This window comes from Myiozetetes cayanensis, unplaced genomic scaffold (assembly GCF_022539395.1).
Source record: "Myiozetetes cayanensis isolate MyiCay16 unplaced genomic scaffold, myiCay2020 scf12, whole genome shotgun sequence".
In the NCBI taxonomy this organism is placed as follows: domain Eukaryota; kingdom Metazoa; phylum Chordata; class Aves; order Passeriformes; family Tyrannidae; genus Myiozetetes; species Myiozetetes cayanensis.
Window position 1 is genome coordinate 12,021,187 of NW_026086826.1, and position 26,345 is coordinate 12,047,531.

The following is a 26,345-nucleotide window of genomic DNA, read 5'->3' on the forward strand; positions in this document are numbered from 1 at the left end:
CCCCAGTCCTTTGTGGGCTGTGCTTGAAGCAATTTTTTCTTGTATTTTGGGTTAACTGTTTCTGGTTTGAGCACTTTGTGTTTTACATGCAATGAAAGAGCAATGAATTCTTCCCAACTGGTTTTAAGCTGCTCTTACTCTGACAGCACAGAGTGCAAACCCCGGCTGTGTTTGTGACACAGCTTTGTGCAGCTCATGGCACTGCACACGCTGTCAGGTAATGGCCTGATTTCTGGGCCAGATTATCCCAGGTTTTCAAATACTTGGCCTGTGCATGTCCCAGAGTTTGGCAGTTCATTTTGGCGAGCTCGGCGCAGGCAGTGGGTGTTTGTGTCCCTGGCAGCACGAAGGGGGTTAATGCTGGAGGAGTCCACTGACCGTGGGGGGAGCTGACCTGCCCTGGCTGGAACAGCAGGGAACTAATGGAAGTTTTCTGCTCTATTCAGAGCAGGGGAGTCAAGCATCTGAACTTCCCACCAAACTCTGGTTTCTATTGTACTTTTAATGCCAGATTTCTGTAGCACTGGGCTCCAAAAGGCAAACATCCTTCCAGTTCCAGCCATACAGCATTTAGGCTTAAAAAATTAGAATAATCTGGAAGAATACCAGTTTTATTTCAACAGGCTGAGGGAGGGGGGCTTTGCTCTGCAACTGAGGCCGTTCAATAAGTTTCAGAATAGAGCATGTAAATAAATGGAGCACACTTCCACTTGTGTGCTGAGATTATGCTGCTGAGTTAATCTTATCCTGGTTTTCTTTAGCAGTAAAGCTTCCAAGTTTTGACTGGGGGGAATGTAATTTTTATCTCTCGAAAGCCCCTGTGGTATTGTGGTGCTCTGTGCCACAGCAAGGGCACAGGACCTGATTTCTGCTGTCAGCTTCTCCCTGCTGCTGCTCACTTAGTTCAGGCATTTTACATGAACCTCCCAACAAAAGAGAAAACATTTGACTTCCATGTTAAAGAAGCCCCAAGCTCATTTTCCTTAGTGTTGTTTCCCTTTTTGCTGTGTACACTTTTCTTTCAACCCTAATTTTTTTAAAACCAAAAACAGACAAAGAAATCTGCTATAAATTTGACATGGGGAGATGAGGATGAATTCTCTGTACACAGGAAATACACTGGATTGATAAACTTACATATTGCAGAAATTCTGTACATCTGTGCCTGGATATGGAGCATGGAGGTGCAGGAACATTTTGCCTGGAGCAGGACAAGGAGACAGACACTCCATAAAAACCTATATTGCCTCTGGATCTCCAAATAACTCCTGCCCAGCCCAGAGAAGTGATTGACGTGATGAAGGGGGGGATCTGAGCTCAAATACTTGGCAGGAACAAAAAGTGCCTTGTCCTGACTTTCTGTGATCCCTCAGTTGGAGTCTTTTGGAAAACCATAAGGATGGAGACCCTGTGTTGAAAGACTGGCTGGTAAGATATTGTTGAAAAGAGGCAGGGGGAGAACAGTTTCTGAAGAATTTGGAGCCCTGTTGATCCACAAACCCCTTTGAAAAAATGAGCTGAAGCAGAAAGTGCCCAAAGGGTTAAATGGAGGCAGGTGTTCAGTGGACATGATAAACCAGATCCCTTTCAGCTCTCCAGAAATATCCCATTTCTGCTGTGGAATGGGGAGAGCAATGAGCCTGTGCACCTCTTTATACCTAAATACTTTCAAAGGGCTGATTAAGTTTCCCTGTTAGCTGTTGTAAATATTCTCATTATTAAAAAAGAAAGAAAACAACCTTTCATCTGAGGGACAAGTCCTTACTGATTAGGTGTGGGGGGATTTTTTTTTATATAAGGAAAAGTTAATTTGCTTGACAGCAGTGACCCTACATCAGGACAAGCCTGTAGCCTTCCAGCTGAGAATATCAGGATGCTAACTGTGGTGTGTTTGAATGCACTTCAACAGGAGTGTTTATTTTAGGCTACAGAAAGTTTATCTTCAAGTGAGCATGATAAAAGAATATCCTTTTTTCCTTCCCACCTGAGCTGTCCTCCTTTCCTGGAGCAATGTGCAGGATCTGGGCTGAGTTCACTCTTTCTGTGCTTATTTTACGTACAACCTGTTCCCTTTTGTCTCCTTGTTCTCCTTCCCCTGTTCCAGGTGTGGAAAACTGAAGGAATCAAATTCAGGCTTGGGAGGGCTTCTCCCTTGCCCTTCCCTGCCCATAACACGTGTCTCCAAGTTTCACTGCACATCCTGAGAAGTTTTGCCACATGGCATGTGTGGGAATGCTGGGGAGGTTAATGGGACGTCAGGAGAAATATTAAAAATCCTGATTTATATTGGGACATCTGGCAAATCTTATTTCCAGAACCTCTTCTGGTCTGTAGGTGAATCCTGAAAAGTCTTAAAAGTTATTAGGATGTTCTTTGAACGCTGTGGGATCTGCTCTGTCCTTCACAGTATTGTCCCCCCTGTCTTGGCAAGTGTTTGGTGCTGTGTACTCAGAGCTGATTTTGGACACAACTTGTTTGGGCTTTATCTGACATGACACATTATTTCTGTTGTTTTCCCCTCCCCTTCCATTTCTCCAGCACTTTTAGGGTTGCTTCCATTATTTATCCTTTCTTACAGCAGGTAAAAAGACATAGAACTTTAAACTTTTTTTTAAAAAAACAGATATACAATTTTTGGAAAGCCTGACTTACTTTTTAATTTTTTTTTACTGTAATTTATTTAAATGTGAAATATTACTGCACATGTTAACATGAACAAAAGATCTCAGGAATTTTTCATTTACCAGAATGAATTGAATTTATCAAAAGCCCCTGACATATCGAGGCAAGCACGATGCCTCCTTTGTGTTCCAGCCTCTCACTGGCTCCGAGCCACGGGGCTCCGAAGGATCGTTTTCACCCGAGGCCTCTTGTAGTTGGAGGAAATCAATCTTGTGTGAGACAAAATGCCTGAGCTGGAGGCTTGTCCATCTCCAGGAACTTCAAACTCCTTCGCTTCCTTTCGGGGGCTTGGCTTGGAGGCAAAGGCTGAGCTCTCCTCTTATCCCAGAAAAATGCACAAGCCTTGTAAAGATGCTTTCTCCTGTGCCTGGATGTCTATTGAGCTGGAAGGGGTTGACTTGTCCCTGGAGTGGGGAAGATGTGGGTGGCCCTGCGCGGGATGAGGCTGCGGAACAATGGGCCCATTGTCGGGGCTGCTCCGCCAGGGAGCTCAGGGTTGCTTTAACATGGTGCTTGTGTTGCTGGTGGGCCGGCCATGCCGAGCCCTGGCTTTTTGTCTTGGAATTATAACAGGATCAGCTGAAGGTTTCTCCCTCACTGCTGTTAATCAGTAACGTCCACGGGACAGCGTTCAGGCCGCTCTTCAGGCGTGAGGGGAAGAACCTGTAAAAAAACAAGTGTGGGATCACAAAACTCCTGTCCCAGGGAGTGCATTTTTGAGGTATCAGCATTTGAGTGCTCTCTGCACTTTTTATGATTAAAAAGGAATAATAACAAAAATAAAACATCCACCTTGAGTCCCACAGCCCATTGCACTTGTGTGAGGCCCTGGTTTGTGCAGCTGATGGCACTGGGGAGGAGGTGTTGGAGTGATGTCCTAGAGACCAGGTAACCCACCTACACCAGAGCCTGGAGTGTGGATCCAGCTGGGCTCTGCAGAGTGAATTGGCTTAGGCCTTCTGTAGTTACTCCTTTCTCCTTTTTTTTTTTTTTTTTTTAAAATTACAACGTGTTTAATTTGGGAAATGATTTAATACAGACTTCTGATTGCTAGTTGTCGTTCCTCTCTGCTGTTGTGTTCTCTGCTCAGGGCACAGGCACAGAGTGGGATTGTTGGGGTGTGCAGGGCCAGGAGTTGGACTGGATGATCCTGATGGGTCCCTTCTGCCTCAGCACTTGCAGTGATTCTGTGCCTGTGATGGGACACCTGACTAAAGGTCTCCATGGGAGAAGCTTTGGGTTGTTGTTTTTTTTTTTTTTTTGAGAAAATCTGTACTTTGTTCTGTTTCCTCACAGCTGCTTTTTGCAAAAATTCCTTCTAGTTGGTATTAAAATGAGCAAATAAAAAGTCTGTTTTCTTTTTGTTGGCTTATGTTTTACCTTATAAATCTTGTGTTTGGAGCATGTGCAGTCTGGACCGATGTCTGAGGTGGCACGATGTGCACACATTGCACAGCTGTGAGTCCATGAGGGGAAATCTGGATGTCAGTGCAGTGCAGGTATCCAGGTATCCAGCAGGTCTGGGCTTTCACACTTCCTCACCCAAGTCCTGCTGTGTGAATTGCTCAGTGCTGGGTTTTGGGGCTTTTGGGGTGAGCCGCTCTGTGTTTTTCAGGTCAGGTAAAACTAAGCAGCTGCTGTTGCTGGAGACTTTCAGAATGAGTCTGAAGGGGGTAGAGATGGAAAGGATTTTAAAATTAAATATTTTAAAATAATTTGAATTTGATTAAGAAAAACACATAATTTGGAGGTGATTCAGGTAGGTTTGTTAGGTTTCCCGTAGTGAAAAGGTGAGGATTCTCATCTCTTCTCCAGTGTTTGTCCTGCTTATTTTTGTTGGACCTGCTGTTGATGGCCATATCTGCAGGATAACTGGTGTCTTCTCTCTGTTTGGAGAGGGAAGTCGCTCAGCTGCAGACTCATTTCTCTGCCTGTTCACTGAACTGCTCCTCTGGACTGGACAGCAGAGCTGGGCCACAGCACCCACCCCCATGGCTTTCTCTTGGGCTGTTTATTTCCGTATGAAAACGATGGATACGCTGGGTAAATGAGCAGGAACGTGAACATCAGCATTGCATGAAATGCTCAGGGTTGATGTGACTGTGTCACAGAGGCTGGGCAGAATGTCATGTCATGCTCTGGGACCCGTTCTTTCCTTCCTGCCCTCTGCACTCGTCCCACGGCAGTGCTGGGTTCGTAACAGCAGAGCCAGGAACGTGCATGGTGAGCTTGCACTTTTTCAGGCGTGTTGGGAGCTCCAAGCTGAAGCCTTGGAGTGGTGGGTGAGCTCTGGACTTCCCTCTCCACAGCAGAAGGGGAGTGATGGCTTGGCCAGCACAACAAAAGGAGTTGTTGTGAACAGCAGCTCCTGCTCCGGAGCCCAAACTCCAGGCACGTGACACAATTTACCAACGCACAGCCTGGTTTTAGCACTTCTAATGTCAAACATAGATCATCATTAGTCTCACTCCAGCAGCCTATGGATTTTCCTTTCCTTTCTTTTCTCCCTGAAAGCTGTGAGCGGCTCCAGTAATTCTGGAGAATAAATCTCACTCCATCAAAGCCTGGGCAAAAAGCCTGTTTATCTTGTGAGCCCTGGCTGGGCTTTAATGCCTGCAAGGAGTCAGGAGTGGCTGCATTGTGCTTCCTGCCGTGGGGGCACTGGGATGAGGCACATTCCTGGCATTATTTGCCAGTGATAAGATCTATGAAGCTACTAGGACAGTCCTTGTTTGTTGAGCTGATTCATAACTTTATTCCTTCCCAAGGAGCTCATTGATTTGATGTATTCTGTCAGGAGCACGGGGCTGTGGAAAGAACTTGTAAGCACATGGAATTCCAGTGACTTTCCATAAAAATCAAGTGTGTGTTCACTGCCTCTTGGGTGATTCTCTAAGTATTTGTTCCAGGGGACAGCAATGCCATAGTTGCCTGTGTGTCTCTATAACAATGCAAATATTCAAATTATATTAAATGTCCCACACTGGGGCTTGTGCTGATGTTGTGTCAATTGGAAAAAATCATAGTTTTTAAACACGGTATTTGAAAGTGATGCTTCAAATGAAAGCAATGACATGATTTTGAAACTTTTTACCTAATATTGCTACAGATAGTACTGAAGGTGGTGGTAGTTACTACCTGTGCTTTTCCTTATTTTGTTCAATTAAAAAAAGGGCCAAGAATTATGAAATCCTCAGAATGATTGGGACATGCCTCCCTTTCTTGGAAAAAACCAAACTGATGCTTTCAGATAATTTTTCTTTACAATACTCAAATGGAGCATTCAATGTATAATAATGTGATTTTGTTCCTGTCACTTGATCAATTTGTTATTACAGATGCTTGTATTCCATTATTAACCACTGCTTGGATGTTGTTTGTGTAATTAAGCGTAACTAAATCCAGGTCTGTTATTAATTACTGATAAGCTCTGGGTAACACACACAGCTTTGTATGAGCCAGCAGTCACAAAATCTGAATTTGTAATGTTCAACTTTGTGGGGTTTTCCTCACTTATAAACTGTTTCTTTTCATTTATAGAGCAAGGAAGATGGATAAAGTCAGTTAATGCCCAACTTTTATGTTCAGGTCGAGTGACTTGCTGTAGATGGTTTAAAGGGAAAGTGAAATATTGAGGGTTTGTTTTTTTTTATACCAGGAAAGTACCTCTTTGTTGTGAAATAAGACATGGTGGAAAGGAAGCTTTTTTTTTTAAATTACCTTTAAGATATTTCTGTTTTTAAAATTCTCTTTGAAACAAGAATTAATAATACATGATCCCGTGGCTCCCGGTGTACAGCTGGCAGTAGCACCAATTTCCTGCTTTAAGGACTAGCATAACTCACCTTTCCCCACCAGCAGTGCAGGGGTTGGAATAACTCAAGCTGAGCTCTTGGTCAGACTCATCCTGAATTTCCCTGCCATGGAATGTCCCAGCAGATGCCTCCTGTGAACGGGTGATCCTGAACTCGCTCTGACTGAGGCTTAGGAATTACTTTTCCTGAGTTTGGGGGAGTCTCTGGGGCACAACAGTTGAACGAACATTTGCCCCACTCCAGGGAGGTTTATTGCAGCTTAGACTGTCTTAACTCTGGGACTCGGGAGACTCCAATCCAACAAACCGATGATCCTTTTAATTAACCTTCTGAATTCCTGTCAGCAGGCAGAGCCCAGCCAGGGAGGCTTCCCTGGACAGATTCTTTAATTGGGGTCAGTTCTGGATACTTAAGATTTATGATCTGTTCAGGAGTGCTTTGGGAACGGTGCTCTTTCCTTGGGCTGAGTTTGTCCACATGTATCCATGTTTTGCTGGGGATGATATAAAATACACGGTGGAGATGAAGCGTCTGCCACGTTCTCTTCACAGGGCTGAGCGGAGCCCTCGCTCCCGTCGGGGCTGTCTGCAGAGCAGATATCCAGCTCTGCACAAAGCCTACTGCAGCCTGTGCTCCAGGGGCTTCCCAGGAGCCTTCCCTGCTTCTCTCTGAGACAGAATCCCACGGGGAATCTGTTTGTGATAAAGGGTCCAGGTTTTGTAGTGATGACCTGACAGTTGGAAGGATGGGAAGGATCTTGTGCTGCTCTAAAAGGAGATGAACTGGGAGACAGTTTGGGGAATTTGGTGCTGAAAATGGGAAAGCCATACTGTCATTTTTGTGTAGCTGTGATCAAGGGAGCAGGTCAGGTCTCCAAAGGGATGTTACCTGGAGCTGCTGCTGTCGCTTAGGGAAAGGCCACGCTGGGTTTGTGAATTCAGAGGTGCCAAGGTGCTTCCATGACAAAAGCAGGAGGCTGAGGGTTGTTAATGGGAATGGAAGAGCCCATTTCCCCTCGCTGAGATCCCTGCACAATGAGTCATTCAGAGCATCCGGAAAAGAGGTGGAAACACCTCTGAGTAGTCTGGGACAATGGCAGATGTGCTGATCCACATCGGTGGGTGCCAAAGCTGATTCCCTGCTAAGGAGCTGTTCTTCCCTGTGTGTTGGTTGGTTGTGGGACTGGGAGACAGGCACAGACCTGCCAGACTGGCTCAGGGTGTCACTGAGGGAGGGATGGCCAGGAGAGCCCACCTGGGACGAACTCCTTGAGCAGGAAGCAGGTTATTTGCTTTAGGATTTGATGGAAGAAAGTCTGGTACACCGAAAATGAACGAAGGGATACAATAAACCCTCTGTAGCAGATTGGGCTGGAAGGGGGCAACTGGTTCTGTTTGGGGAACAGTGAGAGCTGTTGGCTTCCCGATCCATTAATTTGTGCCTTGGAAATGATCTCAGCCCGGCAGAAGGACGTTCTGCAGAAGGCATTAAGTGGCTCAGGCTGGTTTCCAAAGGCGCTGTTTGACAGAGCCTGACGTGGGGGCTCTGGGAACGAGGTGATGTAAGTGTGACTCAGCCAGGCTGGGCTCTGCAAGGCCCGACCCCAGAGCGGGGCCTTACAAATGTACAGTAAATTGGCTGCTTTAGGGCTGGAAACAGTTGGGTTTTTCAAAGCAAGAGCTGTTTGCATAGGATTAGGGCTTTGATATTTGCCAGTTATTCTGTTTTTGTAAGCTTTGAGCGTGTAATACCTGCAGAGCCCTGTTTGTGCAGAGCCAATCTGATAGTCATAAACCAACAAATGCAGCGAAGGGAACCCTTTGGTTCCTCGTGCAAGGATATAATATTTCATATAATCTTCATGTGCACTTCCAGGGGAATGGAGGTAGTTAAAGATCAAACTCATGTCTCTCTCTAAGAACCAACACTGATAAATAAGCTCTTAAACTGTAGGGGGAAAAGTAGTTTTGTGTAAGAAACGTGCATTTCATTCAGAACGCTGAGGCCGGTGTAGCTACAGAAGAGATTTCCTTCTAAAGCAGGATTTTCTCTCTTTTATTGCCCACACCCTTGGTGTGTTGTAGTCTCTTGGTGGCAATGCCTTGTCTAAACCTGGGGTATTTTATTACTTATTTTAAAAAACTGTCGCTTGAGTTACTGAAGGTACGGCCGGAGCGAGGAGTCACATATTTCATTTGAAGCTGGTTACTTTAAACTTTAAAAATATTTGTCTAAACTTTCATTTGATTTCTTGCTTATTACATAGAAGTGACAGTAGTTTAATTAGAAAACCCGGTTTGTATTTATGGAAAGTTTTCACATGGTGTCTTTTGTGAAAGCTGAAGAATTCAAGAAGGAACACAATGTTTCCCACAAACTATACATCTCCACAATTCCCCAGTCTCTCAGCAGCTGGATTAAAAAGGTTTTTCATAGGAATTATGTATTTAATTAGGGAAAGGAGCCTTGGCAGATCTTCTGACTTATAGTTCATTTTAAAGTCTTCCAAAAAAAAAAAAGAAGGGAAAAAAAAAAAAAAAAAAGAAAAAAGGAATCAATCCAATTTGGTTTAATTGTCATGTATAAATTAAGAACTCGGTTTTTTCCACTTCACAAAGATATCTTCTCTGGCCCCTCTTGACGGATTGCACAGGGCAATTACTTCCAAATGAGGAGCGAGGGGCTGGAGCTGGGCTGGAATTCTGCCGTGGGTTCTCATGGGCTCCCAGAAGGCCTCGCGTGGATCCCCCATCACAGCCCTGCGGTTTCGCTCCCCAGGCTTTGGCCTCTCCAGTTCTCCCACAAGGCCATTGCCCACCCCAGAGGGAACTTCTTCCAAAATCCCCAACCCTTTGGAGCGTGGGCTGCAAGTCAGGAAATCCCTCCCAGGACGTTCCCGCCTGGAGTGTCCATCCTGCTCGTTCAGCAGGAGGCAGGGCCAAACTCTTCCAGGCTCTGGTTGGGGGGTCCTCCACCACCCTCCGCCCTTTTCCAACTGCTAAATCATTTTGGGGAAGAGAAATATATTCCCTTTGTACCAGTTCTGTGTGGGAGAGGATTAGTGTGACAAGATCACAATAAATGGCTTTAAACCACAACAATTTAGTGCAAGAGCACAAATTGCCTCCCAGTTCCTTCTATTAAGTTTAAACTCTTGGTAACAATTCTGAAACAAATTGGGAAGAGAGGAGCTGAGATGTTTTAGTGTCTTCCTGGGGAAACACGCCGTGGATTTGAGCTCCAGGATTATCCCTTGGCACCCTGGACTTCAAAAAATAGATGTAGAAATAGAAGAAGAGGTAGAAATAGAAAAAGAGAGATATGGAAATACAGCAGCCTCGTTCTCAGGATATAGTGTTCAATTCAGCTAAGGGTGGGCAATTCTTCTTATTTTTAAGCTAAAATAGGAAAGTTCCAGGGCTTGTGGAGGTTTGTAGCCTCAGTTATGAACTTCTGAGCTGCCTCGCTGTCTCCTCCTCGCCCTCAAGGAGCCAAAATGTTCCACTGGTGGATTTTAGTGGATCTGCAGAGCAATTCTCGCTGTCTGTGCTGGCTGTCTGACTAAATTTGGTATGTATCTTGTGGGCTGGGGCAAGTGCTGGAAGCGATTAGGAGGCTGAACAAAAAGCTCCATTCAAGGCCCATCGCCTTCCTGCCGGGGGAATCCAAGGATCAGAACTGGAAAATAGGGGGTGGGAGACTGTGGCTGCCACAGCCCAGGACTTTGAAAGGTGTCTAGGACATCCCCTCACTTCAGAATGTTGCTTCAGTGGTGTATGATTAATTTGAAAAACCCACCAAAGCAGCCCAATAGAACACAGACATCTCTATCCAATTAAATCCAATTGGACACTTCTAATAAAGTGGAGTTGCAAGCTGGTAAAAATTTTCTCTTGTCACTCAAAGTTAGGACAGGAAAACATTTTTCTTTGCCTTGAAATAGCTGTATTTATTATATCTGACCTGTTTAACATGGCTGGTTTTACTTAAGAACTAGAAAGAAACGAATGCTTTTCATCCTTTGGTGCCTTTTTTTGTAGTGTGAAATTGTTTTACCAAGAGAAAATAAGGTAGAAATGGTTTCCAAAACACAGCCCAGAATAATCAGATAAAACTGAAGCTGGTTAATCCTAGTTGTTTGAATTTGTTGCTCTGTTGTCTCTATTGGGTCCGTGCATGAAACTGTTGGAAAACTTGCATTTTGTCAAAGTCTTCATTTGCCACTTCTGTGATATCAATGTAAGTGGGAAGATGAAAATTCCAATTTAATCCTGGCAATTTTTAAGTAGAAAACTATGAGGATTCATTTATAAACTAGGGGCTGAAAAATGGGATTGCTTGGCACTAATTTTATATTGAAAATTATAATAAATGAGCGACGTACTAATTGTAATAATTCAGAGTGTGACTGCTGGGCTTCTGACAATCTATTGTAGCTGGAGGGAATAGTTTTTCCCATGGGATGAGCAGCAGGATTTCTAGGAATGTGATCTATTTGCTGGGTGAAAGCACCATGAACATGACATGTGGCAATTGATTTTATGATTGTTAATGATGAATTACAGTTGTAACTGTCCATGTCCATGAACAGTGGTAATTGATTTTAACTTGGATCAGTTTTGTTGTTGTAGTTGTTGTCTGTCTGACTCTGTGTTTGCTTTGCCAGGGCCACCTTTGCTCCAGGTGTGAATCAGTGAATCTGTAAGGGATCAGTACCTTCTTTAGAACAGACACAGAATATTTTGGCAATTTTAATGATTTTCAGAACAGTGCTGAGGCAGATGGTGGGGTTTGTGTTATTTTTACTTTCATCTTTTGTGGAAATAATGAAAAACGAGTCAGAGAAAGCCCCCTCCTGCTTAAGTGAAAGGTGGGTTTAATTTCTTAACAACTTAATAATCCATGACTCGGTCTCTGGCTGAGGATTGTTGGTGAAATGTGCTGGGAGGATCTCCCTGACTGCCCACAGACAAAGCTGGGCTCTGGAATGGGTGTGAAGAAATGAAAAGCACCTACCAGGTCCTGGTTTAGTCAGACCTGGCTTTAAACTCCAGCACAAGCCCAGCCAATGGTATTAAAGGGGAGCACTGGGACCTGCTGATAATCCAGTGCTGAAGCAAATTTCCAGATTTCACTTCTCATGGCAATGGTATTCCAGGATTGCTTCATGCTTTTTCCATTTGGAAATAAATATATGTTTTCCTGACTGTTCCTGCTCTCAACTTTGACCGGTTACGAATTTTAAGTCCATAATGTGACTGGAGTCACAGAATCCCAGACTGGTTTGGGTTGGAAGGGACCTTGGGGACCATCTCATTCCACTCCCTGCCATGGGCAGGGACACCTTCCACTAGCCTCAGGTTGCTCCAAGCCCTGTCCAACCTGGCCTTGGACACTTGCAGGGATGGGGCAGCCACAGCTGCTCTGGGCAACCTGTGCCAGGGCCTCACCACCCTCACAGGGAAGGTTTTTTCCCAATATCCCATCTAACCCTGCCCTCTGGCAGTGGGAAGCCATTCCCTGTGTCCTGTCTCTCCAGGCCCTTGTCCCAAGTCCCTCTCCAGCTCTCCTGGAGTCCTTTTAGGCAGTGGTAGGGGCTCTAAGGACTCCCTGGAGCCTTCTCTTCTCCAGGTGAACACCACCAGCTCTCCCAACCTGAGCCAAAAATTCCACCAAAGATCAGAAATTTGGTATTTTCATCCTGAAAACATCCCAATGCCAACACTGATATTAAGTAAGTCTTTAAAAACTAAGCCTGACCCAAAGTCTGTTGGATTAACAGGGAAGACTAACAGTGAGTTTTAGTGGGCTTTGATCAGTAAAGTACAACCCATCAGGTGATTTCCATGCTATTGTTTTTCCCCTCTGTTGGGTTCACAGAGGAAATAGGGTTTGGTAGTGCCAGGAATGAATCTAAAAGGTGAATGGAGAGGGAGAAGTGTACACAGGATTGCTCCTGTTCCAGCAGGTGTGGGGCTGGGATCCTGTAGGATCAGCTGGAGGATGGAGAGGGAGGTTCTTTTGTGTATCTGTCATTTGCTCCTGTTAAACTGGTTCAAAGACAGTTTAGAAAGAGTTCACTCCTTGGCAAGAACTCTGAAAACCAAACAACCCCCGGAAGCTCCGTTTCCCACTGCCGGTGTCTTGCACTGTCTGTCAGCCCGTGACTCCCCACCGGAATCCTGTGCCAAAGGCACGTGCAGGGGCAGGTTCTGGAATAATGGAGAATATTCAGTGGAAATCTGTCTGCACATGGGGCAAAAAGCAGGGGAAAGAACTGCCTTTGGGCTTCTCTCAGGGTACCTGTCGTGTGGTAGTGCTGCGGGGAAGCACCCCCTTTGTGCTTCTCCTTCAAGACTTGCCTGGGAAATGTCTTAGTGCAAAATAAAATAAAGCAGCTCATACAGACAAAAAGCTTGAACTGGTGGTTGGGAAGTGTGGAAAGTCTTGTGTGTGCATATATATACATATATATATATAAAAGTGACTCTGCCTGCAGAGTTACTCATGAGAAGGGATCCACAGGAGCTGTGTTGGCACGCAAGGAAAAGGTATTTTTCCTCTTTCCAAGCTGGCAGCCTTTAGTCACTCACTTCAAAGGGAAAAACCAGGTCTTTATTCCTGTGTGCCATTGCCTTTCATCCCTCTGCTAATCCATAGGTTTGGGAGACTTATCCCATGACTAAAGCACACAAACTGGTACATGATACAGAAAAATGTAGAGGAAGGGGGAAAACCACCAAGAAGAGAATGTGAGGGTTGCAGTCCTGTAGGGGGATTTCATTTCTGCCTTGAGATAACTTCTCCTCATTTTGGTTGAAGAATGGAGATGGAAAATATCAGGGAAACTTCCTTTGCCTGATAACAGAGCCTTTGATCCGAGCCCCTGTCTGTGCTCAGAGTTCAGTCTGAGGGGTGAGCTACAATGAATTCCTCATCTTTTTGGGGAGCTGCTGGATCAGGGAATGAGCAGGAGCAGTGACTGACAGGGAGCAACCCCATCCTCACTCACCTTGCAGCTCCTTCCTTGTGTGTCCCTTTCCTGACGTGGTTTTCCTCATTTCTGCTCCTTTCTCAGAGCTCTTTTTCCTGAGCTTTTCCTGGGGTTTGTGTTTTTCTGTTGGTTCTGCTTTGTTATTTTTTTGTTTCCCAAACGAAACGCTCCATTTCACCGGAGTTAAAAACTCCCTCTCTGCTTTGGCAATAACCACAAGTGGTTAAGACCCTCCCACGGGAAGCAGCACATGGAAAACCACAGTCACTTGCTTTTTCCACAGCATGAACCTCCTCAGTGTCACCTTCAGGGAATCACCCTCGGAATTCCCTGTGGCATTTTACCTTCTCCTGGAGGTCTCACATCAAGGCACTGACCTGACCTGACCTCTGCCACCTTCTTTGACTCCAAACCATCACAGCCTCAGGTGTTGTTATTGCAGGAACACCTGTGACAGGAATTTTTTTTTCCTACTGGAAAAAATATTTGGCTTTTTTTTTTTTTTCTTCACACTAATTCCATCTAAGCCCCATATTTTCATCATTCCGAAGGTAATGATTTGAAATGACTTAATTTTGCTTCCAAGGATAGCAATCAGGATTTAATAAAGACTGACTTGACAGAATTTACTGCCTCATCATATGATATTTTTAGGAGAAGTTTAAGTTCCTGTGTAGTCTAAAAAGCACAAGGTAAGGTCATGGCATGTTTTATCCTTGTTCCAACTTGTTAGGAAACTCAGGATTTTAAAGGCTGCTTAGAAGTGTTTCTTATTGTTCTGTTCCTTTTGAAGTTTGCTGGCCAGTGGGAGATCATTATAGCTGATATAATACATAATATTTCATGTATGTGTGTAATATATATGTATGCAGTGCATGGTGGCAAGGCATTATTAACCCTGACAACTTATTTAGAGTGTCAGTGTTTTTTTTCCTATACTGAAAACAAGGTAAACAATGGGCAGTGTCTGGAATGTGTATTAAAGGCCTGTGATTTGCATTATCTGTACACTCAGTGTCTTTAAATACTTCTGGTGAATAAACCTAAAATCACAGAGCAGCTTGGGCTGAATCATGAGTGGTTTGAGTGGAAAGGCTCATACAGCTGATCCCTTCCATGGGCAGGACACCTCCCACTAGACCAGGTTGCTCCAGCCTGGCCTTGGACACTGCCAGGGATGGGGAGAGAAGCAAAATCCAGCTTTGCCATTGGATCAGGATGCTCAGAGGTTGAATGCTTTCTTCCTCATGGACTTTGAGGGGTTAAAATCAATTTGCTAAGTGATCAAACTTGAGGTTAATAATATTTCTTGAACCCTCAGTGCCGTCAAGGAAACCTTCTGGATGTATCCTGTGTTTCAGTGCAAGTCCATATTGTCCCTAATCTGCTTCCAATAATCCAGCTTTTTCTCCTGACAATGGATTAGGGAGGAGGGAGGCAGCTCCCCAGTGATTAAATGACACTTATTCTGTGCTCTTTATTCAGCCCTTCCCTTCTCTGACAAAAGGTGCTTTCTGTGAAGGCAGAGCAGCAGCTGTGCAAGTAAAATACTGTAAATTCCTGCTGCCTTACAGAGAGTCTTGGCTGGAACTTTGGAGTCAGGGAAAAAGTCCACTTCTTCATTAAAAACCAAGTTTTCTAGGGAATTTTTTCCATTTTTCCTTGAAAGTTTGTCACTTGGATTTTAAATTCTAATGAAAGGCTGGAAACTATTTGGAAAGATTTCCATTATTGCAGGTTATACATGGGAAGAAAAGTGTTTCCTGCCCACTCCTGATTTCAAATTGCACTTCCACAATTCCCCAGCAGACCTTGTTCCCTGAGGATTCTCACCAAGAGCTGATGTTTTAATTAGGCATTTGCAAGCACATAAATGTTTGCATCCGTTTTTATCGGCTTCACGAGCAGGAATTCTGCTGGGTTTGTGCATTTCAGGTGCATTTGAAAGCTCTGCTCTTGCCATGCTTGGCACCATGATTTCCACAGGGAATGTGCCAAATCCTGGCTCCCATCTGATCACTGGGACAGTGATTGTAGTTGGAGATAACTGGCAGTATCTTTAATTAAAGGGCACCCTGCCAGTCCCCAGAACAACGGGGGCTGCTGAGAAACCCCGTCCTGGGCTGTGCTTGCCCACCCTGTGCATCCAGGAGCGGCTCCTCGGGATCCCTGTTCACAAAGGATGCTGGCAACTTTTCCTTGCTCTTCAGCTCTCACGTGCTCTCTGTTCTGCTGTTCTCATTGGAACCCAGGATTTTCAGCCTTTTGCAGCAGGCAGGGAGAGTTGTTGCTTTAGTTTCCAGCACTCCATCAGGCCTGGGACTGTAAATAATCTGTGGTGGGGCAGCGATTACGCTGCATTTCCTGGGAAGCTCCGGCTGCCTTTACACTGGACACACATCCTCGGCGTTTGAGGGATTCCTAATTCCAGTTTATTTTAAAAAGTTACAAAGGGACACTTTTTTCAATGGGTTGTTGTTGTTATTTAAGTTGAGTCCTTATTTAGACTTTTGTGCTTTCAAGGGACTGCAAATTAAAAGCAGCTCGAGCCAGGAATGTGTGTTTGCTGCAGCTTTGGAACACGGATGGAATCCGGAGTTTATGGCTCTGGAAGCATTTGCCCTCTTTCAAATGTTTCTAATAAGATAGAGGGTGGTGATTTACACCTCTGGAGATATTGAACTGCTCTCCAAGAATGCTGTTTGGCTCCTAAAGAAAGCGAGCACTGGTGGGCCCGTTTTTGGGAAAAGGACCAAAAAGCTGCTGTGGTTTCATTGAGACTTGAGCAGTAAGAGAATTCCTGATTTAACACTTTCTGTGCACACCACGATGGGTTTGGGATCCATGAGCTGGGAGTGCCTGGAGAGGCCAGAGGAGCACAGAGCCCTCGCATGACCCGTTTCTCCTCCTGCTCCAAAGGCGTTGCTGTAGCAGGAAAAGAACATTTGACTCTGCTCCCAGAGGAGGGATTTTGTCTCTCCGTGAGCTGATCACACTCACAGAGCTGCAAATCTGGGGGGCTGAGGCTGTGCCTGGGTTGCAGAGCTCAGAGTAACCCCTGGATCCCGACACTGCCGGATCAGTTCCCACGTGGGATAGAAGACCTTTGGAAACAGTGAGCTGGGAGGTTTTTATTTGTTTCTCTGTGTTCATGTAAAGCAGGGTGTGTAGCTCTGAAGAGCTCAGGGGTGTGTTCCAGCCTAGCTGCAAAAAGGGAAGCAGGGGTAGGGAAAGGAAAGAGAGGGAGAGGGAGCAGGATGGAATATCATACGCTCATTGGAAGAGGGAAAGACTTGGAAAAGGGGGCAGAGCTGCTAGGAATAAGAAGCGGTGTCTTGGGAATCTGGGATGTGTTTCTTAGGGTGATTTGTTCTGATATAAACTGGAGAGCCGTGATCTTGGTAACCCCATCCCTGGGGGCCAGCGCTGCTTCCGCCCCGCGCTCCTGACTCCTGGAGGTTATCCAATTACACGTGCAAATCCTGGGATGAACTACAAATGATGTTTTCCCGTTCCTTGGGCTGCAAGAACTGGGGAGAGAAGGCCTAAGGAGGGCGTGAGGAGGGCCAGGTCTGTCCTGGGAGCGTGGTTCAAGGTTCAGTCAGTGCGGTATTTCCTCCTCCTGTGGGCCAGAGAGCACCTGTGTTTGCCTTTCAGTGTTCCAAGGGACAGCTGGTGGGTCCTGCTGTTTTTAAGGGAATCTCACTAAAGCCATCTGCACACACTGGCTGCAAGGGGTGCACACAGGGCTGTCGCTGATCATTTCAAAAAACTTCAGGTGAGAACTTTTGACAGAGCATCTGTCCTAGAGAGAGCTCAGGGCCGATCTGGAACATCAGCAAGTTTTGTGTCAGGAAGTTTTAAAGCACTTCCAGACCTTCAGGACCAGCCTCTTGTTTTGAGGTTACCTTTCATTTCAAAGGACAAACACTGTTCTTCATTTCATTCTTTGTTTCGTGTAAAGCTGGGTTAGAGAGCTGTAAAATTACGTATGTGATTTTCTCTCCTGGATCTTTTTCCACTCCCGAGGTCTTTAATGGGAATTGTTGCTCCCAGGGCTGTGTTGCAGCTTTGCTGGAGTGTCCCAGCACCTCATGGCACAGGTTGGGAGCTCTGGAGGTCGGTTCAAGGGAAGCACCACAGGCAGTGCTGTATCCACATCCTGGAAGCAGCTCCATGAAATCTGCAGGGCAAAACACAAGCAGAGAATCTCTGTGATCCACAAAACCGGGAACCCCTGGCTCCTGCTCTCCCCCTGGATGGCCTTGTTTGTGTTTCTGAAGGATTCAGGTTGGAGTTGTGTGGAGAAGGATGATGACCACCGAGGGAGAGCTCGGCCTTTAAAACCTGTGGGATTGCTCGGGGTTGCAGGGGAAGCCAAAGCTGTGAAATTCCCTGTAAAGGGAACGGCCCTGACTCGGGACAAGCTGCCTGGGGGGTGTGTGGAGCCACGGGCTCCCTACGACACACAGTCCTGGGAATGATGTTTCCAAGCTCTGGGCTGCCCTTTAATCTGCCAGGTGGGCTGAAGGGAAGCCAGGAAACTGGAAGTCTGAGGAGCCACGGCTCCAAAGTGTCTGGCTCAGCTTTGGTTGCAGGCTCTGGCTCCACATCAGCTCCTGGTGGGGAGCCAGGGAGTCCTGCTTCCCATACCCCCGGGAGCTGCCCTGGAGGGGGGCCATCCCGGCACTGGGAGCTGTGGGAACTGCAAGGCACTTTGCCAAGGGGCTGGGATGGAAAGGCAAATCCCCCAGGGCTGGGGAGTTTGTTGTCAGCAGGGGAGTGTTTGTTCAAATGTTCCAGCACCCAGAACCATCTCCAGGTGATGTCTGGAGTGTGCAGGTTTGGCAACGTCTGCTGGAAACTCACTCTCCTGAAAGAATTTCTGGTCAGCATTTCTAAAATCCAGAGATTTTTTTTCCTTTTCAAACAAATTAATTCTGTTGATTAAAGCCTTGCTTTTGTAGCAGTTAAATCACCTTATTTGCTTCCTTTGTGCCATTGTTGCTGTTTGTTATTCAGAATTTCTGGCCAGTTTTCCATAGCAAATGTCCAGGAGAGCGATCAGGACATCTTTCATGTGCTGGAGTATAACCTGGCACTTACCACATGAGGAAAACTTGGTTCCCACAGAAGTCAGGACAAGTTTCAGGCAAATTAACTGCACTGCAGCATACCAGCAATAGAAATTTAGGCCCTGGTCATGTCAGCATGTGGCTTTGTAATGGAATTTAGTCCTGTAAAACATATTGATTGGATCATCACACCTTCTCCTTGAGCAATGTGGTCCCTCTCTTCCTTTCATGCTCCTTTAGTACCCATCCTGATTTTCCTTTCCTTGTAACCAAGCTCCAAATCCCACTTGTGCCCACCATGTGAGTTGATGTTTCTGGCTGGAGGTTCTTGGTCCAGCCCTTTGGGAGTTTTTTCTGTCTCACAGATGCTTTTCCTAAGAACCCTTTTCCTTTGCCCGCTTGTTGTTCCAGGTAGATGGGAATTTTATGCTGGATTTCTCTGAGGTAACAATCTGTCCTCTGTGCTTTTTCCCTTTTGGAACACATGGAGAACATGGAAAAAGGAAGGGAAATGGGAGTGTAGCAAGAATCCAACTGGGAATCTTCACTGTGGGCAGGCAGAGGAACAGGCAAATGGTGTCTGAGGGTGTTATCGGGGAGCTGATGTTAACAGTGGAGCAAGGGGTGTTTCAGTGTAAAAGGCTCTGGAAAGACCCCTGGAATTCTCTGCACAGCTGGGGTTTATTGCTCTGGAGACCACCACAGCTCTGGGCAGGCTCCTTGGTGAGGCTGCAGACACGGCTTGTTCAGTCAGGCCAAGGGAATGTTACTGCTCTGGATGAATCCAGCAGTTATCCTCATAAATGCCAGGGAGGCAGGGAATGCAAAGAGGCACAGATTAATGCTGATGCAAAGTGAAATTTGTCTAAACTGGCCATCAGCAAACTTCAGTTGATGTTTTCACAGTGGAAGAGCTGTGAGGCACTGGGATGGCTTCTCAGCGGGAGAAGTTTGGGCAAGACCCGTAATTAGCTCGATGATGGCACTCGTTCAGTTCCTCAGCAATAAAGGAGACTGTGCCCAGCCACCCTCCATCCTCCAGCATTCCCTCCTCCAGAGGTTATCCCTGGCACTTGTAGCATTCCAGCCGCAGCATCGCTGGTGCCAGCAGCCCACCATTCCTGGTGCTCCTCAGTGAAAGGACATTTGTGGGGCTGAATCCCGGCTGTTTTCCCTCTTGGCTCCTTTGTGCAATCCGTGCTCATCCCAGCCAGCAGCTCCTGTCAGATGCCTTGCCAACAGCAATTGTGATCTTAACATTTCATGCCAGGTTCATCTCGCTGTCCTTGCAGGGTAAATGAGGCTTGTGTGCACTCCAGAGTGCATCTTTCCTTTCGTGAGGCCACAGTTAATTGCAATTAAATGGGCAGCCTTTGTCACATTGATATTATTATTGCTGTGCTCTGCCTGTGCTGGAACTTGGGCAATGGCTGACAAATGTCAGGCAAATACAAGCGTAGCCCTTTGCTTACTGGGGGTTTTAATGTATTTTAATCACCTGTTTGCCTTGGCAAAAATGTATATTTTAGATATTCAAATCAGTGGGAAAATCAACCGGTAACTTTGTTTAAGTATAATCTCACATCTGTTCCTTTCTTCTTTTCTGTTCAGCTTCCTTCATTATGCTTTTCCACAGCTCCCTTTGTTCTCAAATATGTTAATTTTTTGGGTTGTTTATACCACAGACCTAAAATGGGGATGGTAAAGAGTTGTTTTAGAACTTAAAGTTGCTCTTATTATCCCCAAACCCATTTCTCTTTTCAAAGAGTTTGTGGGTGAGCAGAGTTAACAGCTTTGGGTGTTTCCAGACCAGTGGAAGTTCGTGTGGTACATCCAGGGTGACCATCCAAGGGCAATCTCCATGCTTTTCCTGGGAGGCAGGGGCATAGCAGCTGGTGCTCCACAGGCAGCTTCCTTTTCCCAACATCTGCTGGAGCCGCGGTTGGACTGCACTGAGCGGTGATGGCAAGATCCCAGTGTGGGGGTGGAATCACAGAATCCTGGAATGGTTTGGCTTGGAAGGGACCTTGTCCATCATCCACTTCCACCCCCTGCCACGGACAGGGATACCTTCCACTATCCCAGGTTACTCCAAGCCTTGTCCAACCTGGCCTTGAACACTTCCAGGGACAGGGAATTTACAACTTCTCTGGGCAACCTGTTGTGTATCATCCAGATCCTGTGAGATTTTCCCCACGGAATCATGAGCACAGCTATTTACCTAAAGTTCTATTTAGAACAGAAAGCTCTTTTTATTATTACTCTTTCAGTGTTAGTTAAATAATAAATAAATAATGTTAAGATGGTCTTTCACCATCCAGCAGGAGGATTTCCAAGATGCTTAAATTGTTCATAATTTACCACCCTGTGTAAAACAAAGTGGGTGTTGCCCTCACGATCCCAAATGGGCTTTCCTGTCCCTCTGAATGGTACCTCCTGTAGTTCCCCAAAAGTGCCCCCACCGGAAATAAGTGTTATTTAGGAAGAAAAACCCAGGAACACCCTTGTGAGTGCAGCCCTCTCGTCTCGGTTGGACACGTGGTCAGGCTGGGGGGACACGCTGCTGAAGGCTGGAGATAGAAAGGATTTCAGTTCCTGTGACTCCTGATGTTCACAAGTACATGCTTCTTTCAAAATTTAGGAGAAGAAAAACTGCATTTTGCCTCTGGAATGTAATTCCCTCTCCCCCCAAAGAGATATTTATTCAGAAGCTGGAGCAGGTCCAGTTCAAATGTTGAACACTGAGCCTGTACAGAGCCGTCCAGCACATGTTCACCCCCGTGCAGGTGCAGGGGGAGAGGGAGTTTGGGCTGGAGCTGGCTTGAAATATGACTTTTACCTCCATGTTTGACATTTTCTTGCTCTTTTATAAGGAGTGATGGAAATCTACGTTTTTCCTCCTTTAATAAAACCAACTTCTTGCTCGTTAAAGGTGCCAGATTGACAAGTGTGGAGACTGAGGTCTTGTGTTTACCCAGAGAATAAGCACAGCATGGGAAAGCTCCAGGACAGGCTTCCTTCAGGTGCTGCCTAAACCTTGACCTGGGGAGGAATTCCTCCATGCCCATCACTGCTCCAGCTTTTCTATCCATCACTGCCAGGAGGAGTCAGGTCTGGTGGTGCTGTTGCTCCTTTAAGAGATTTTTTGGACCTGACCAGACCACCCTCGAGCGCAGGAGGCAGAATAACCTCATCATCTTCTCCTTCACTTTGTACACACAACACTGAGCACGTCTTTGATGGACCCCAGGTGAAAATTCAGGGCTTGCCATGAAAAATACGGCGCAGGAAAAGATGACTAACTGAGCACATACAGGGAGAAAACCTCAAGCGACGCCTCGCTTTCCTCCTCTGCTCCCCATCACTGCTGCATTTGTCCCTCACAATCAGGGAATGTCTGCATGTGTGTGCTTCAGGACATTAATAAATAGCGCCTGTGCATTAAGTGGGGTCTTTCTTAGCCCAGGAAAAGGGAAGAGGAAGATCTCAGGGTTCAGTCCAGAAGTCTTTGCACTCCTCTCATTTTTACAGCAAGAAAAATTCAGGCAGTTTAACTTTGGAGAAATATATGACACAGAACCCACGGGGTCATCTCCAAAGCCAGTCTGTAATGATTGCCCAGCTTCCAAGAGGAGAGATACACAAACACTCCAATGCAACAAATCACTTAAGGATATCAATTTATACCTAATAGTAATACTGCTAACCTCAGAAATTTAACTTGGCAGTGAATGTTGCTGTAGACAACATTTTCATCACTGCCCTATCCTATATCCCTTTTTTTTTTTTTTTGAATGTTACTATTTCTGTAGAGAAATAAACTTCAGTAAAGTCTCTTGGGATGCAACTGGTGACAGTGAGATTGTAGCCATGATAAGCAGCAGATTCCTTAAACACAGATTTAGATAAAGTAATACTAGACATGATTGATTTTTGTGGGTTTGCAATAAATAGTGGAATCACCAGGTGCTTTTCTTACTGGAAAACACTCTTTATTTGGGAACACACCCTGACTGTGCTGTGGGTCTGTGTGAGCTCACTAGACCTGATACCCTCAGTGAAGCTCAGCCCTACAACCTGCCTGCTAAAGGGACAACTGGGCTGTACAACCAGATTTTATCCACATTATGTGAGGCAGGAAATGCTCTTGGGGAAAATTTGTGTCGAGGTGATCCTGAAGGACGAGAGTCCTGTGCATGACCTGACACACTTTCTGGGTTTCTCCAGTCAAGGAGGATAATTTGCTTCTGGGAAAAGGTTAAAGCATCAAACTGGGACAGAGAGGAGATGCAGAAAGTGGTGAAATATGAAGATGGCTTTCAGAATGCTGAGCTCAGGCTTTTGGTGATGGAGCACAGGATTGTGCTATTGGGGCAGGAACTTCCAGATAAAGTTTCCAGACGTGATTTCTGCTTTAAGGCCTCACCAGAACTAACATTAAACAAGCTGAAGGCTAGGTCTGGTTTTTGATATCATCTTGATATGTGGTGTTATTAACATAACTCTTAATCTCGTGTCAGAGCAGAGATAAAACCCCTTTGGATCAGGATCCCCAGGAAACTGCTGAGCTGGGGAGTTTTAGGTGAGTGACTGTGTCACACTGGGGAAGGGAAAAGCAACTGAGGGGAAGAGGCTGAAACACTTCAGGGCTGTTACAGGTTCCATATGGTGAGAAATCACTTTTTTGGCAATTTCCAAGAGATAGCGCTATGATTTCACTCCTCCATGTCTGTCACCACATCATCCAGTGTGGAGAGCAGCACAGAGGAATGTGAGACATGAATTTAACTGCTGAATTTAGCATGTTCCTGCAAATTAGCTTTAATATACTTTCACTGAATTGGTTGTCAAAGTTCATCTTGGTCTCAAGGTGAATATTACCCACCTTCTGGTGGTTACATGGGAAAAATGTATTTTTTTGTTTGGTTTCTGTGAATGTCTCTCAGAGTGTGTGTCAGTCCCTGCTGGTTCACGTGGCAGTGATGCAGTGGTTTCTTTTCTGGGACATCTGGTTAGTTTGGCTTTGTCTTACCCTTGGAAGGTAAATTGCAGAGATGCACGAGTCTCCCAAATTCTTCTGCATCCAATATTCACCATGGAAACTATTCCTGCTGCTGCTTAACAGCAAAGAAGGAGGGGAGGGGTCCCTTGAATTAGGAGCCATAACGATTTCACTCATGTCTCCAGAATCCACATATTTTGGGAGAGCACTGGAAATGCCTTTTCAGTGCCTGGGCTTGGAAACACCTTCCAGGGGTGGCGTCCAGCAGTGTGGGGTGGGGATGGCCCCAGTGCTGCTTTCAAACCAGCAGAGTGGTGACAAACAGGAGAGCAGGAACTGAGTAGTTATTCCATATGAAGTTTCCATGCTGTGGACAGCTGTGTGAGGCACCATCACCACCTCAGGCCCAGCTGGGAGCAAAGGGTGTCCACCTGTGAGGAGCAATTCCCGGTAATCCCTGCTAGTGCACCATGTCCTGCTGGTGTTTACAGGGTGACACACAGAGGTGGAACTCAGTAACACTCACCCTCTGCAGGTACAGGCTGGATTGTCAGTGATGGAGCAATGCAGGGACTTTTCCATCTCACTTCACTTGAGAGTGTTGCAACAAACTTCCCTTCAATCCCAGTGATCAAGTTGTTTTCTTTGTCTTCTCTTACTCAACCCACCTTATTTTACTGTATTAGAATATTTAGCTTGAGTAAGTCATATTAAAGGTCAAAAAAAGGCAAGAATATGAATTAAAAGTTACTAAAAAAAGTTATATAAAAACGGTTATAAAAATGGGATTGTCCATTTCTCAATTTGTCCAGAAGTAGAACATCTATAATTCCTTGCTCCCATCAGTTTATATCACCCAAGGAGTAAAATGCAGCATCATGGTTTAGCCTTCACAAATCCTGATTGATTCACTGGAGATAAGCATCCAAAACTCTACACTCTGAAATTCTTCACAGAAAATTGAATTTTACGTAGTGTTTGCACAGTGAGGTTCTAGTTGTGCCTTTGGGAATATGAAGCTCCAAACTTCAGCCAACAGGAGCTGTTTTCTTAATTCCCTGTGCAATAGGTTGGTAATTCCTGCTTTGGTGCCTGAGATATTATCTACAAAAGATAAATATTAGTGGAAATATCTATTATAATTCATAATTAATAGAAGCTGAAGGAGAGAACACGAGTGTCCTTCTGAGTGGTTCTTTGTTGTACCTGCAGAAGGAGCAGGGTGTGGTGTCAGCAGTTCGGACTGTGCAGGGAAGAGCCACTTCAAACTGTACATGTAATGCTCAGAATTGCTGGATTGAGCTGCAGATTGAAGTGACTGAGCTTTTCCTCTCCCCTGACCCAGGGGTTCCTGTCCTGCCCCAGTTCTGGGGGTACATGAATCCTGGGCAGGTCTCTCCAGCAGCAGTTTCTCCAGTGGTGCCGAGTGTCTGGTGTGACTCGGCCAAACACTCGACTCCTCCTTGCTCTGGGCAAAGGAGGATCCAGCAAACAGCTGGATTGTCACAAGGGCAAGTTGCACAAACTGGTGTCCTGCCACTTCCTAATGATCCTCGGGGTCAGGGGGCTGATTTCTCAAGAGTTTGGACAAAAATGTCCTACACAAAAAGCATATCCTTTACAAAGCTCTGCCCCTCTGATGTGAGAAAGGAAGATTTTGTAATCTTCTCATATGTGTTTAGTAACCTTAGGTTTTAGATTTAGTAACCTTTAGATTTGTTTCCTGAAGGTTTTTAACTCCACTTTTAATGCTTTGTCACTAACAGCTTCCTTCTTGTTCCTTTCTAACACATTTTTTGAGAGAATTAACCAGGATGCTGCACTTGGAATGGGCTCACTTGTGTTTTCCTCAGGAAGAAACAAGTCCTGTGAACAGTCTGGTTCCTTGTACTTTGGATATTGATAATTACTGGTCTGAGTTTGTTGAACACTTTCTGGAGATATCCTTGACGCAAGACGTGCTGGGAACCAGTGCAGAGTGGTCAAATAGAATATCTGGCTGTTTGTTATGCTTGTAAACCAGTTACTAACTAGTTGTCTACTCCTGGATGCCTAAGTTATGGAACAGGCTCTCTTGCTTTAGCAGGATCCGTGGAGTTCAGGAATCTTTGTGTGCTGGGAGCAGGGAAGTCTCATGAGCCCAACGTGTGCAGGTCCCCTTAGGTGCATTTTGCCTTCCAGTGACCTTTCAAAGAATTCCAAGCACTGGGTTCCTTTCCACAGCTTTGCCCTGAAGTGCAAAGCCACATGTTTTAGGTGAGGTTAAGCCATCAGCAGGTTGTACCCTTAACCCTCGAGTTCCATTTCTGGGACTGGACATTTCTCTTGCACTGTGTGTGTTGCTCTGCTACCAAACAAGAATTTTAAAGGTCAATACAAGCACCTCTTGAATAGTGGGGTTTTTTCAGCTTGTTGATTGATATTTGTTCCAGATGCAGCTGAGGTTTATTTTGTTATTTAATGCATTTCATAGCTGTGAATGGGGCGAGTGGCTCTCCTGGGGGGGGGGTTGGGGCTTGACCATGTTTCAGCCTGTCCAAGGAAAAGGCGAGTGAAAGTGCCTGGGATGGGGGATTTCACGGGCCAGATGCTCTCCAGCTTTTATTTACCAAAATTGTCCTGGTGGTTACTCTCTCCCCTGCCAGCTGCAGCATTTGAGGAGCTGTGCAGTGCCTCTAGGGAAATACAGGGTTTTCTCTAGTCAGTGATTTTCCTGTCTCTGAAGAAGTGCCCTCTCTGGACCTACTCAGAGTATGAGATCCTACAACTGATGCAAA

At 45.6% G+C, this 26,345-nt stretch overlaps 1 protein-coding gene across 1 annotated transcript in view; it reads left to right on the plus strand.

Moving 5' to 3' along the window:
- Nucleotides 1-26,345, plus strand: part of ROR1 (receptor tyrosine kinase like orphan receptor 1) — a 144,883-nt gene that overhangs the window by 25,145 nt on the left and 93,393 nt on the right. The window lies entirely within an intron of this gene.